The following is a 14,732-nucleotide window of genomic DNA, read 5'->3' as shown; positions in this document are numbered from 1 at the left end:
ACTGAAGAAGTTAAACCAACCCGAATATGTCTCAAACTTGCTGATGGCTCCATTAAATACCCATCAGGCGTGATTGAGGACATGATTGTCAGGGTTAGGCCATTCGCCTTTCCCACTGACTTTGTTGTGCTGGAAATAGAGGAGCACAAGAGTGCTACTCTTATTCTAGGAAGACCTTTCCTTGCAACTAGACGAACTCTCATTGACGTCCAACAGGGGAAAATAACCCTGAGAGTTAATGAGGATGAGTTTAAGTTGAATGTTGTCAATGCCATGCAGCATCCAGACACACCAAAAGACTGCATGAAAGTTGATCTCATTGACTCTCTGGTGGAGGAGATCAACATGGCTGAGAGTCTCGAATCAGAGCTGGAAAACATCTTTAAAGATGTTTCGCCTGACTTAGAGGATTCAGAGGAATTGAAAGAGCCTCTGAAATTTTCTCAGGGAGAGGAAAAATCTCCTAAACTCGAGCTCAAACCATTACCACCATCCCTGAAATATGCATTTCTAGGAGAAGGTGATACTTTTCCAGTGATCATAAGCTCTGCTTTAAATCCACAGGAAGAGGAAGCACTAATTCAAGTGCTAAGGACACACAAGACAGCTCTTGGGTGGTCCATAAGTGACCTTAAGGGCATAAGCCCAGCTAGATGCATGCACAAGATCTTATTGGAGGACAATGCTAAGCCAGTGGTTCAACCACAGAGGCGGCTAAATCCAGCCATGAAGGAAGTGGTGCAGAAAGAGGTTACTAAATTATTGGAGGCTGGGATTATTTATCCTATTTCAGATAGCCCCTGGGTGAGTCCTATTCAAGTTGTCCCTAAAAAGGGAGGCATGACAGTGGTTCATAATGAAAAAAATGAACTGGTCCCTACAAGAACAGTTACAGGGTGGTGCATGTGTATTGATTACAGAAGGCTCAATACAGCCACAAGAAAGGATCATTTTCCTTTACCATTCATAGACCAGATGCTAGAAAGACTAGCAGGTCATAATTATTACTACTTTTTGGATGGCTATTCAGGCTACAACCAAATTACAGTAGATCCCCAGGATCAAGAGAAAACAGCATTCACATGTCCATCTGGAGTATTTGCTTACAGAAGGATGCCTTTTGGGCTGTGTAATGCGCCTGCAACCTTTCAGAGATGCATGCTCTCTATTTTCTCTGATATGGTGGAAAAATTTCTAGAAGTCTTCATGGATGACTTCTCAGTATATGGAGACTCATTCAGCTCCTGTCTTGATCACCTGACACTGGTTTTGAAAAGATGCCAAGAGACCAACCTGGTTTTAAATTGGGAAAAATATCACTTTATGGTGACTGAAGGGATTGTCCTTGGGCATAAAATTTCAAACAAGAGAATAGAGGTGGATCAAGCTAAAATAGAGGTAATTGAAAAATTACCACCACCTGCCAATGTTAAGGCAATCAAAAGCTTTCTGGGGCATGCAGGATTCTATAGGAGGTTTATAAAGGATTTTTCAAAAATTGCAAAACCTCTAAGCAACCTGCTAGCTGCTGACACGCCATTTGTGTTTTACACAGAGTGTCTGCAGGCGTTTGAAACTCTGAAAGCTAAGCTGGTCACAGCACCAGTTATCTCTGCACCAGACTGGACATTACCGTTCGAATTAATGTGTGATGCCAGTGATCACGCCATTGGTGCAGTACTGGGGCAGAGGCATGACAAGCTTCTGCATGTCATTTATTATGCTAGCCGTGTTTTGAATGATGCCCAGAAAAATTACACAACCACAGAAAAAGAATTGCTTGCAGTGGTTTATGCCATTGACAAGTTTAGATCATACTTAGTAGGATCAAAAGTGATTGTGTACACAGATCATGCTGCTCTTAAATATCTACTCACAAAGCAGGATTCAAAACCCAGACTCATAAGATGGGTATTGCTTCTGCAAGAGTTTGATATAGAAATAAGAGACAGAAAAGGGACAGAGAACTAAGTGGCTGACCATCTGTCCCGGATAGAACCAGTGGAAGGGGCGTCCTCCCCCTCTATTGAGATCTCCGAAACTTTTCCGGATGAGCATTTGTTCGCCATTCAGGAATTACCATGGTTTGCAGACATTGCAAACTACAAAGCTGCAAGGTTCATTCCCAAGGAGTACAGCAGGCAACAAAAGAAAAAATTAATTACTGATGCAAAGTACTACTTGTGGGATGAACCCTATCTCTTTAAGAGATGTGCAGATGGCATAATCCGTAGGTGTGTGCCTAAGGAAGAAGCACAAAGGATCTTATGGCATTTCCATGGGTCACAATATGGAGGTCATTTCGGAGGTGAGCGAACAGCCACCAAGGTCCTCCAATGTCGTTTCTACTGGCCTACACTTTACAGAGATTCCCGAGAGTTTGTACGTAACTGTGACAGTTGCTAGAGAGCTGGTAATTTGCCTCTCAGTTATGCCATGCCTCAAAAAGGAATCTTGGAGATTGAGCTGTTTGACGTATGGGGTATTGATTTCATGGGGCCTTTCCCACCATCATACTCAAACACTTATATTCTGGTGGCAGTTGACTATGTATCAAAATGGGTTGAGGCCATTGCCACACCCACCAATGATACTAAAACAGTACTAAAATTCCTCCAGAAACATATATTCAGAAGATTTGGTATCCCTAGGGTACTAATCAGTGATGGGGGCACTCACTTCTGTAACAAACAGCTTTACTCCACCATGGTCCGGTATGGGATTCGCCACAAGGTGGCAACTCCATATCATCCACAGACAAATGGGCAAGCTGAAGTCTCTAATAGAGAACTGAAAAGAATCTTGGAACGGACTGTAAGTACCCGTAGAAAGGATTTGGCACGAAGCTTGGATGATGCTCTGTGGGCTTACAGAACAGCATTCAAGACTCCTATAGGGACCTCTCCATACCAACTTGTGTATGGTAAGGCTTGTCACCTGCCCGTGGAACTGGAACATAAGGCCTACTGGGCAACTAGATTCCTAAACTTTGATGCCAAATTAGCTGGAGAAAAAAGATTGCTCCAGCTGAATGAGCTAGAGGAATTCAGATTCACTGTTTTCGAAAATGCCAAGTTGTATAAAGAAAAATAAAAAAGGTGGCATGACAGAAAGCTGTCATCTAGAGTCTTTGAACCAGGACAAAAGGTTCTGCTATTTAACTCTAGGCTCAGGCTATTCCCCGGGAAACTGAAATCCCGGTGGAGGGGACCATATGTGATTACAAGTGTATCACCATATGGTTATATGGAACTTTAAGACATTGATTCTGATAAGAAGTTCATTGTTAATGGACAGAGAATCAAGCACTATCTTGAAGGCAATGTTGAGCAAGAGTGCTCAAGGCTGAGGCTAGATTAAAAACTCAGCAAGGTCCAGCTAAAGACAATAAAGAAGCGCTTGCTGGGAGGCAACCCAGCCATGGGGCATCACTTCCTCTAAGCATTTTGCCCTATTCTTGATTTTATTTGTTTATATAAAGTTCATTGATACTAAGGTAAAGAGTCAATTGTATAAGTTTACAGGGTTACAAAAGGATTTTGCATACAAAACAGAGAAAAAGAGCTCACTGGCAAGAAAACGCCAGTAAAAGTCTATTTTGGGCGTTCAACGCCCAAAAGAAGCATCCACTGGGCGTTGAACGCCAGTAAGGATAGCCATCTGGGCGTTAAACGCCAGAAAGAAGCATCTTCTGGGCGTTGAACGCCAGAAAGAAGCTCCTTCTGAGCGTTTAACGCCAGATTTACAGTGTCCTGGGCGTTCAGAAAAACGCCCTGTGACAAAGGAGTTCCTGGCGTTCAACGCCAGAAAGAAGCAACAGCTGGGCGTTGAACGCCCAGGAGAAGCAGCAGTTGGGCGTTCAACGCCCAAAACATGCAGCATTTGGACGTTCAAACGCCAGGATGGTGGGGAGGAGGTAAATTCGTTTTTTCTTTATATTTTTCATTTTAATTTTAATTTTCTTGTTTCAATTCATGTTTTCTTGCATAAACAGGTTACAAACCCTGATTTCTAAAATCCCTAATTTCTAAAAACCCTACTTTCAAAATATCAAATGTATCTTAATCCATAAGCACAAATCCTTTTTTCAATCCAATTCAACTCTTTTTCAAATTTTCAAAACAAATCTATATCTTTTCATTCTAAAATCTTTTCAACTAATCAATATCTGTTTCAAATCTCCACATTATCTTTTTTTTCAAAATCCAGATTTATCTTTTTCAAATATCTTTCATATCTTTTCAATTTTAAATTATATCTTTTCTTATCATACTTAATTTTTTTAAATCATATCTTCTATCTTATCTTCCTCTTTATTTTCGAAACCCACCTCCCCTCCCCTTTGAAAACACATTCGGCCTCCCTCCCCTCATCCACCATTCGACACTAGCTCTCCTTCTATTCCTCTCCTTTCTTTTCTTTTGCTTGAGGACAAGCAAACCTCTAAGTTTGGTGTGTTTATCCGTGATCACTAAACCATACCCACTAAGATCATGGCTCCTAAAGGAAAATAACCCACTCCAAGAGGCAAGAAAGAGAGTGTTCCAAAACCACTTTGGAATCAAGGGAGGTTCTTAACCAAAGAACATTCAGACCATTACTACAAAATAATGGGTCTAAGATCTGTGATCCCGGAAGTCAAGTTCGATCTGAAAGAAGATGAATATTCGGAGATCCAAGAGCAGATTCGAAACAGGAACTGGGAAGTCCTAGCTAATCCTGAAATGAAAGTGGGAAGGAATATGGTTCAGGAATTCTACGCCAATCTGTGGCAAATAGACAGGCAGAGAATATCTGGAACTACCCTCTATGACTATAGGACTGTGGTCAGAGGAAAGATTGTTCACATCCACCCGGACAAAATCAGAGAAATCTTTAAGCTACCTCAGCTGAAAGATGACCCAGACTCCTTCAATAGGAGAATGATGAGAACAAACAAGGGCCTGGATAAGATTCTAGAGGATATATGCATCCCTGGAGCCAGGTGGACCACCAGCAGCAAGGGTGTCCCAAATCAACTCAAGAGAGAAGATCTCAAACCAGTCGCCAGAGGTTGGCTGGACTTCATTGGGTGTTCTATATTGCCCACAAGCAACCGTTCTGAAGTCACTATTAAAAGAGCAGTGATGATCCATTGCATTATGTTGGGGAAAGAAGTAGAAGTTCATCAACTGATCCCGTCTGAATTCTACATACTTGCCAACAAGAACTCTAAGGATGCCAGGTTGGCTTATCCAAGCTTAATCTCTATGCTCTGCAAAGATGCTGGAGTAAAGATGGGAATAACAGAGTATATCTCAGTGGAGCAACCAATCACTAAAATCACAATGGAAAAATAACAAATGCAGGATGACCACACCAAGAGGAGGGCACAAGAATTCCTCCCAGAAGTCCCTCAATTTGAATATTGGGAACAGCTTGAAGCATCTGTTACCAAGTTGCAAGAATCTATGGACCAAATAAAGGAAGAACAGCAAAATCAAAACAGTATGCTCTGCAAACTGCTAAGGGAACAAGAAGAGCATGGGCGTGACTTAAAGGAACTGAAGCGTCAGAAGTTATCTCTTGAAGGACCAAGCACTCCACAGACTAAAGAGGCATCCGCTTTCCAAAGTCAAGGTTGTTGAGTTTTGATCTTAACCTTAACCCTGTGATAACTTTTTTTTTTATTTGAGTTTTACCTTAGGAGTCATATAGTAGTAATTAGTATCTATATTTTGATTTTATCTCCAATTAAGCTATAATTTATTTTTCTCATCATCATTAAACATGAATAAAATAGAAGATTTTCTTTAGGATAAGGAGGCAATATTTCTCGAGTTTTTAATACAAGAAATTCTGATTAATTACATGTGGTGGCAATGCTTTCTGCCTTCTGAATGAATGTTTGAACAGTGCATATGTATTTGGAATTTGATGTTCTTGAATGTTAAATATGTTGGCTCTTGAAAGAATGATAAACATGAGACATGTTATTGGTAATCTGAAAAATCATAAAAATGATTCTTGAAGCAAGAAAAAGCAGTGAATACAAAGCTTGCAAAAAAAAAAAAGCAAGCAGAAAAAGCCAATAACCCTTAAAACCAAAAGGCAAGGGTAATAAAAAGGATCCAAGGCTTTGAGCATCAGTGGATAGGAGGGCCTAAGGGAATCAAATCCTGGTCTAAGCGGCTAAACCAAGTTGTCCCTAACCATGTGCTTGTGGCGTGAAGGTGTCAAGTGAAAACTCGAGACTGAGCGGTTAAAGTCAAGGTCCAAAGCAAAAAGAAGAGTGTGCTTAAGAACCCTGGACACCTCTAATTGGGGACTTTAGCAAAGCTGAGTCACAATCTAAAAAGGTTCACCCAATTATGTGTCTGTGGCATTTATGTATCCGGTGGTAATACTGGAAAACAAAGTGCTTAGGGCCACGGCCAAGACTCATAAAAGTAGCTGTGTTCAAGAATCAACATACTGAACTAGGAGAATCAATAACACTATCTGAATTTTAAGTTCCTATAGATGCCAATCATTCTGAGCTTCAATGGATAAAGTGAGATGCCAAAACTGTTCGGAAGCAAAAAGCTACTAACCCCGCTCATTTAATTAGAATCTGAGCTTCACTCAAAAACTCTGAGATATTATTGTTTCTTGAATCATTTGTATTCTATTTTATTTGTCTAGTTGCTTGGGGACAAGCAACATTTCAAGTTTGGTGTTGTGATGAGCGGATATTTTATACGCTTTTTGGGGTTAATTTCATATAGTTTTTAGTATGTTTTAGTTAGTTTTTAGTTTATTTTCATTAGTTTCTAGGCAAAATTCATATTTCTGGACTTTACTATGAGTTTGTGTGTTTTTCTGTAATTTCAGGTATTTTCTGGCTGAAATTGAGGGAGCTGAGCAAAAATCTGATTCAGGCTGAAAAAGGACTGCTGATGCTGTTGGATCCTGACCTCTCTACACTCGGAATAGAATTTCTGGAGCTACAGGTGTCCAATTGACGCGCTTCCAATTGCGTTGGAAAGTAGACATCCAAGGCTTTCCAGCAATATATAATATTTCATACTTTGGTCAAGGATAGATGATGTAAACTGGCGTTCAACACCAGTTCCATGTTGTAGTCTGGCGTCCAGCGTCAGAAACACGTTACAAGTTGGAGTTCAACGCCAGAAACAGGTTACAGCCTGGCGTTGAATGCCCAAAACAGCCCAGGCACGTGAGAAGCTTTAGTCTTAGCCCCAGCACACACCAAGTGGGCTCCAGAAGTGGATTTCTGCACTATCTATCATAGTTTACTCATTTTCTGTAAACCTAGGTTACTAGTTTCGTATTTAAACAACTTTTAGAGATTTAATTTTTATCTCATGACATTTTAGATCTGAACTTTGTACTCTTTGATGGCATGAGTCTCTAAACTCCATTGTTGGGGGGGTGAGGAGCTCTGCTGTGTCTCGATGAATTAATGCAAGTATTTCTGTTTTCCATTCAAACATGCGCGTTCCTATCTAAGATATCTATTCACGCTTAATTATGGAGAAGGTGATGATTCGTGACACTCATCACCTTCCTCAATCCATGAACGTATGTCTGACAATCACTTCCGTTCTACATCAGATTGAATGAGTATCTCTTAGATTCCTTAATAAGAATCTCCGTGGTATAAACTAGATTGATGGCGGCATTCATGAGAATCCGGAAAGTCTAAACCTTGTCTATGGTATTCCGAGTAGGATTATGGGATTGGATGGCTATGAAGAACTTCAAACTCACGAGTGCTGGGTGTAGTGACAGACGCAAAAGGATAGTAAATCCTATTCCTGTACGATTGAGAACCTGCAGATGATTAGCCGTGTGGTGACAGCGCACCTGGACCCTTTTCACTGGAAGGATGGATGGTAGCCACTGACAACGGTGATCCACCAACACACAGCTTGCCATAGGAGGACGTGCGTGCGTGAACAAGAAGACAGAGAAAAGCAGAGATTCAGAAGACAAAGCATCTCCAAAACTCCAACATATTCTCCATTACTGCATACAAGTATAATTTGTGTTCTGCCCTTTTTCTTTTTACAATTCAAACTAAAAATTATCAGTGATATTATATCCTGACTAAGAGTTGCAAGATAACCATAGCTTGCTTCAAGCCAACAATCTCCGTGGGATCGATCCTTACTCACGTAAGGTATTACTTGGACGACCCAGTGCACTTGCTGGTTAGTTGTGCGAAGTTGTAAGAGAGTAATGTGAACATTGACATCAAAAACTTCATGCACCACTAAGTCTCAGGTTGCTGAGGTTTTGTCGGAAGGTCGGGTAAAGGAATGGAACATGATGTCGAAGATTGCAGCCCTAGAGAAAAACTTGGCTGAACTAAAATTAGGAAAAATAAGGTTGTATCTACTAATGCTGTCCATTCTCTTCGACTAAAAATGATTGAAAAGGCTCATGCTTCCAAACTTTCAGGTCGAGATGCTCTAGTCGAAGCAGTCACTCAAGCCACCGATGCCTAAGAAGCAACGCAAGAGTCCTCAAACCTTGGCCAACGTCAATAGGATCTGAAACTTATTTTTAAGAGCTTACTTTAGCCTTCTTATTTATACTTATTTTGTTTAGCCTTTTTGGCTTTATTTTAGTGATAATTATATTGATTTACGAGCATCTTACGTACTTTTCTTGGGTGTTTCTTAGGTGAACTTGATGAATTTTTGCTTAATTATCCTGTGCTTTTATATGATATTTTATTAGTACTTTGAGTCCTTTGATCTCTTATTAAATGTAAGAAAAGGATAGCAAATGAGAAGCAAAGCATAAGCAAAAGAAAGCAACCAGAAAAGCATCCTACAAGAGGCAGAGAACTGGCATTTTACACGCCAAACAGGGGGCGTGCAACATGCCCATACAAGACTAAAGCAGAGAACCTGGCATTTTACATGCCAGACAGGGACGTGGTATGCCAGGCCAAAGTTCCAGGAAGGCAAAGATGGCGGCGCAAGTGGTGGGTCACAAGCAAGCTCCTAGGTGTGCAACACGCCCAACAAATTCACTCCCAGGATGCCCATTGCTTTGACGTGTGACACGTCGAGAAACCGGCGTGCCACATGCCTAATAAAGAACCCTGCATGCAACACGCTGAGATGCGGCGTTGCATGCTGGGCCAACTTTTCAGAGGATCAGACCTAAGGCAATTTGAGAAAGAAATGGGCGTGTAACATGCCATGGAAATACAACTCCCAAGGACATGCATGCATGGTGTTTTACACACCAGGATGAGTGGGTGGTGCACGGAATTACACTTCGTACAACTGAATCATCAAGTGCACTAGGTCGTCCAAGTAATACCTGAGTGAGTCAGGGTCGATCCCACGAGGATTGTGATTTAAAGCAAGTTATGGTTATCTTATTGATCTTAGTCAGGCGGATAGAAAAGTTGGTTGGTTGTTTAAAGCGCATAAAAGTAAAATAAAGATAACATTACTCAATTGATGGTGAATGCAATGATAAGAAGATGATTAAGCCTTCAGAGATGCTTTATTCTTCTGGATCAATTCGGTTTTACTGTCTCCTCCAACTGTGAATGATTTCTTCTATGGCAGGTTGTATGTGATCAATGCCTTAATTGAGAGGTCACCGATTCTCCTCTAGAGCTGAACACCAGGGTTAGTGGGCATCCAGTTTGATTGAGGGCGAAGCTCCTGCAGTCCATTCCCCTTAGTGATCCTACTCAAAATGCCATAGACAAGGTCAAATCTTCCAGATGAGAGAATGCTATGCCTTTGGTTCTAACCTCTACCACAAAGACTCTAATCTCCCCATACCTCGGCTGAACTGGTGTCTCGAGAAGTCCCCAATAAAGTCGTGGATTAGCCATCTAAGAGATGTATAATCAAGCTAGTGGTTCATCATTATCCGATGAAAGACTCACTCTGAACCAATGTAGAATGGTATAACCTTGTGCCGGTTCAACACATTCATAATGATGAAGAACGAAGATACATCTTAGAATAGAGAAACAAACACGGATTGAAGATAGAACAGTAATACTTTTAATAATCCATAAAACTCAGCAGAGCTCCTCCCCTCAACCTAGGAGGTTTAGAGACTTAAACTGATAGAAAAATACAATGAAACGTGTAAAGTGTTCGAAGATAATGGTTCCTTCGTTGTGGGCACTGGACGCGAGAATAGGGCAAATGGCTGGCGTTGAACGCCAGTTTTAGGCCTTCAATTCTAAAGCAAGGTATGAATTATTATACATTGATAGAAAGTCCTGGATGTTAGCTTTCCATAGCCATTCAGAACACTCCATTTGAACTTCTATAGCTCCGAAAAAGCTCTTTCGAGTGTAAGGAAGTCAGATCCTAACAGCATCTACAGTGCTTTCTCTGCCTCTGAATCAGACTTTTGTTCCAGCTCCTCAATTTCAGCCAGAAAATACCACAAACTCAAAGTAGAATCTAAAAATATGAATTTTGCACTAAAACCTATGAAAAATTAATAAAACTTAAACAAAACATACTAAAAACTATATGAAAATGATGCCAAAAAAGCGTGTAAAATATCCGCTCATCACAACACCAAACTTAAACTGTTGCTTGTCCCCAAGCAACTAAAAACAAAGTAGGATAAAAAGAAGAATAAGATACAATAAATCTCAGAGTTTTCAATGAAGCTCAGTTTCAATTAGATGAGTGGGACTTAGTAGCTTTTTGCTTTTGAATAGTTTTGGCATCTCACTATCCATTGAAAATTAGAAGTGTTGGCATCCTTCGAAACTTAGAATTTAGATGATATTATTGACTCTCCTAGTTTAGTTCTTTTTTTATTCTTGAACACAGCTTTTTAGAGTCTTGGCCGTGACCCTAAGCACTTTGTTTTCCAGTATTACCACCAGATACATAAATGCCACAGACACTTAACTGGGTGAACCCCTTAGGATTGTGATTTAGCTTTGCTAGAATCCCCAGAAAGAGGTATCCAGAGTTCTTAAGCACACTCTTTCTTTTTCTTTGGATCACGACTTTAACTGCTCAGTCTCAAGCTTTTTACTTGACACCTTCACACCAGAAGCATATAGTTAGGGACACTTTTCATTTGAAGTGCTTAGGCCAAGATTTTGTTTCTTTTAGGCCCTCCTAACCATTGATGCTCAAAGCCTTGGATCCTTTTATCCTTGCCTTTTGGTTTAAAGGATTATTGGCTTTTTGCTCTTGCCTTTTGGTTTAAAGAGCTATTGGCTTTTTCTTCTTTTTATCTCTCTCTTTTTTTTTCGCAATCATATATATATATATATATATATATTTTCTTTTATTGCTTTTTTGCTGCTTTTTCTTGCTTTAAGAATCAATTTTTAAAATTTTTCAGATTACCAATAATACTTCTCCTTTTTCATCATTCTTTCAAGAGCCAACATTCTTAATTCCAACTTCAATTATTCACTATTCCTTCATACATTCAGAAAACAAAAGCAATACCACCACATCAAGATAATTCAACTATTTTTAAGATAAACTTGAAATTCATGCAACTTAATCTCTCTTTCAAATAAAATTTTCTTTTAAGTAAGGTGAGAGATATATGGAACATTTTATAACTTTAAGAGATAGATGATCATGCAACAAGAACAAGAGACAAACAATAAAACATGACAAAAAACAGAAAAATAACATAAGAAAAGGGGATTAAGAGAACGAATCCACCTTAGTGATGGCGGCTACTACTCCTCTTTGAGGATCCAATATAGTGCTTGATCTCTTCAATGTCACGCCCTTGTCTCTGTTGTTCTTCCCTCATAGCCCTTTGATCTTCTCTTATTTCATTGACGATGGTGGAATGCTCTTAATGCTCCATCCTCAACTGATTCATGTTAGAGCTTAATTCTCCAAGAGAATTATGCAATTGGTCCCAATAGCCTTGAGGAGGAAATTGCATCCCTTGAGGTATCCCAGGGATTTCTTGCTAAGGCGGGTGCACAGGCTCATGTGCATGCTCTATAGTTTGCTCCATCCTCTTCTTAGTGATGGGCTTGTCCTCCTCAATGAAGATATCTCATTCTATGACAATTCCAGCTGAATTGCATATGTGACAGATAACATGAGAGAAAGCTAACCTTGCTTGGGTGGAGGGCTTGTCCGCCACTTTGTACAATTCTTGAGGTATCACCTCATGTACTTCCACCTCACTCCCAGTCAGGATGTAATGAATCATGATGGCTCTATCAGTGGTTACTTCTGACCGATTGCTAGGAGGGATGATAGAGCGTTGGATGAATTCCAACCATCCTCTAGATATGGGCTTGAGGTCAGGCCTTTTTAGTTGGACAGGCTTGCCTTGGGAATCCCTTTTCCACTGTGCTCCTTCCACACAGATGTCTGAGAGCACTTGATCCATTCTTTGATCAAAGTTGACTATTCTAGTGTAAGGATGTGGGTCTCCTTACATCAAAGGCAAGTTAAATGCTAACCTCACACTTTTCGGACTAAAGTCTAAGATTCTCCCTCGGACCATGGTGCTCCAATTCTTGGGATTTGGGTTCATACTAATGTCATGGTTTTTTGTGACCCATGCATTAGCATAGAACTCTTACACCATTAAGATACTAACCTCTTGGATGGGATTGGTTAGGACTTCCTAACCTCTTCTTCGGATCTCTCTTCGGATTTCCAGATACTCATTCTTCTTAAGCCTAAAAGGGACCTCAGGGATCACCTTTTTGTCTGCCACTACTTCATAGAAGTGGTCTTGGTGGGCTTTGGTGATGAATCTCTCCATCTCCCAAGATTCGGAAGTGGCGGCTACGGCTTTTCTTTCCTCTTTCTTGAGAGTTCTCCAACCTTGGGTGCCATAACTGGTAATGGAAAGCAAAAAGCAACGCTTTTCCCACATCAAACTTAAAAGTTTTGCTCGTCCTCTAGCAAAAATAAATAAAAGAGAAGAATGGAGTAGAAGAAGAAGAAAATAGATGGAGATGGAGGGAGAGAAGGAATTTGGCCAAGGGGAATTTAGAGTGTATGAAGTGTGTGTATGAAGGTTTAGTAAGATGGGGTATTTATAGGAGTGGGCTAGGTTAGGATTCGGTCACGGGTGGGATAAATGAGAGGGAAGAAGTGGGGTAGGTAAAGATGCTGTGGTCCTGAGGGACTAGGAAATTCAGATTCCCTGCCCTTCTTCATGGGCGTTGAACGCGCAGCACTATGCTCTTGGCTGGCGTTCAACGCTAGCTATACTGCCAATTGGGGCGTTGAACACCCAGGCTATGCATGTGGTTGGCGTTGAGGCGTTCAACACCAACAAGTCTGCCAATTTGGGCGTTGAACGCCCAGCCAGTGCTCTCTGGCCAGCAAGACACTCTATCCAGAGTGTTCTGATTTCATTGCTGAACTTTTCTGTCTCTGTTCTGACTGCTTCACATGATCATGAACCTAAAGAAATAACTAAAAGAACAAATTTAAGGAATTAAAAGAAATAAAAATAACTAAATAGGGTTGGGTTGTCTCCCAACAAGCACTTCTTTAACGTCACTAGTTTGACGATTAGCTCCTTACGGAGATTGATATGGGCTCAGAATTTCGCCCCTTATAGTGAAATTTCTTCCTGTCTTCTCATGAATGAGCTCCATATGCTCTAGAGATAAGACACAACTCACTGTATGTGGTATGACTGGTTTCTTGGTGAAGATAACTCTCATGCCAGGTGAGAGGCCTTCATTGGGGACTTTCTTGTCCTTCCATCCTTTAGGTTCTTTCTTCTTAGTACCTTTGGTCTCAGTGCTTGTTGATGACTGCGCAACACCAAATATAGAATTGATGTTTGGGGGCTCAGTAAATCTCTGCACTGAAAAAGATGGTTGGAACACTAAGTGTTGCACAGTTATCTCTCTTTTTTCAAAGGGAGAGTTGGGGTGAGGCATCTTGAACAGAATGTGATCCTCCCCTAGTTGTAAAATCAGTTCTCCCTTAGCTACATCAATGATAGCATTGGCAGTGGCTAGGAAAAGTCTTCCAAAGATGATGAATTCATCCTCATCTTCCTCAGTATCTAAGATTATAAAGTTTACAGAGATGTAAAGGTCTTCAATCTTTACCAATACATCCTCTACTAAGCCATATACTTTCTTCATTGAATTGTCTGCCATCTCTAGTGAGATATTTGTAGCTTGTACCTCAAAGATTTCCAACTTCTCCATTACAGAAAGTGGCATGAGATTTATAGTTGACCCTAGGTTACACAAAGCCTTCTTAAAGGTCATGGGGCATATGGTACAAGGAATTAGGAAGCATCCAGGATTTGGAAGCTTTTGAGGTAGCTTCTGCTGTACCAAAGCATTGAGTTCTTTGGGAAGCACTGGAGGTTCTACCTCCAAAGGTTTTGTACCAAATAACTTAGCATTCAGCTTCATGAGAGCTCCTAGGTACCGAGCAACTTGCTCTTCCTTAGTAGCCTCATCCTCATCAGAAGATGAGTATTCATCAGAACTCATGCACTGTAGGAGTGCATGCAGGAGAACCTCTATGGTCTCTACAATGAGCCTTGGTTTCCTTAATTCTTGGATAGAAATTTCTTTAGTAGGTGCTGAACACCCAGTAGATGTGCCTTTACTGGCGGTCAACACTAGTTCTGGTGGTTCTTTGGGCATTGAACGCCCATCATGCATCCCTTCACTGGTGTTCAACGCCAGTTTCTTTGCCAAGTTGGGCGTTGAACACCCAGTAAGACCTTCCTTACTGGCGTTCAACGCCAAATTTCCTGCCAGT

This window comes from Arachis ipaensis, chromosome B2 (genome assembly GCF_059453495.1).
Source record: "Arachis ipaensis isolate K30076 ecotype BB chromosome B2, ASM5945349v1, whole genome shotgun sequence".
Classification (NCBI taxonomy): Eukaryota; Viridiplantae; Streptophyta; class Magnoliopsida; order Fabales; family Fabaceae; genus Arachis; species Arachis ipaensis.
Note: the sequence above shows the minus strand (reverse complement) of the source record.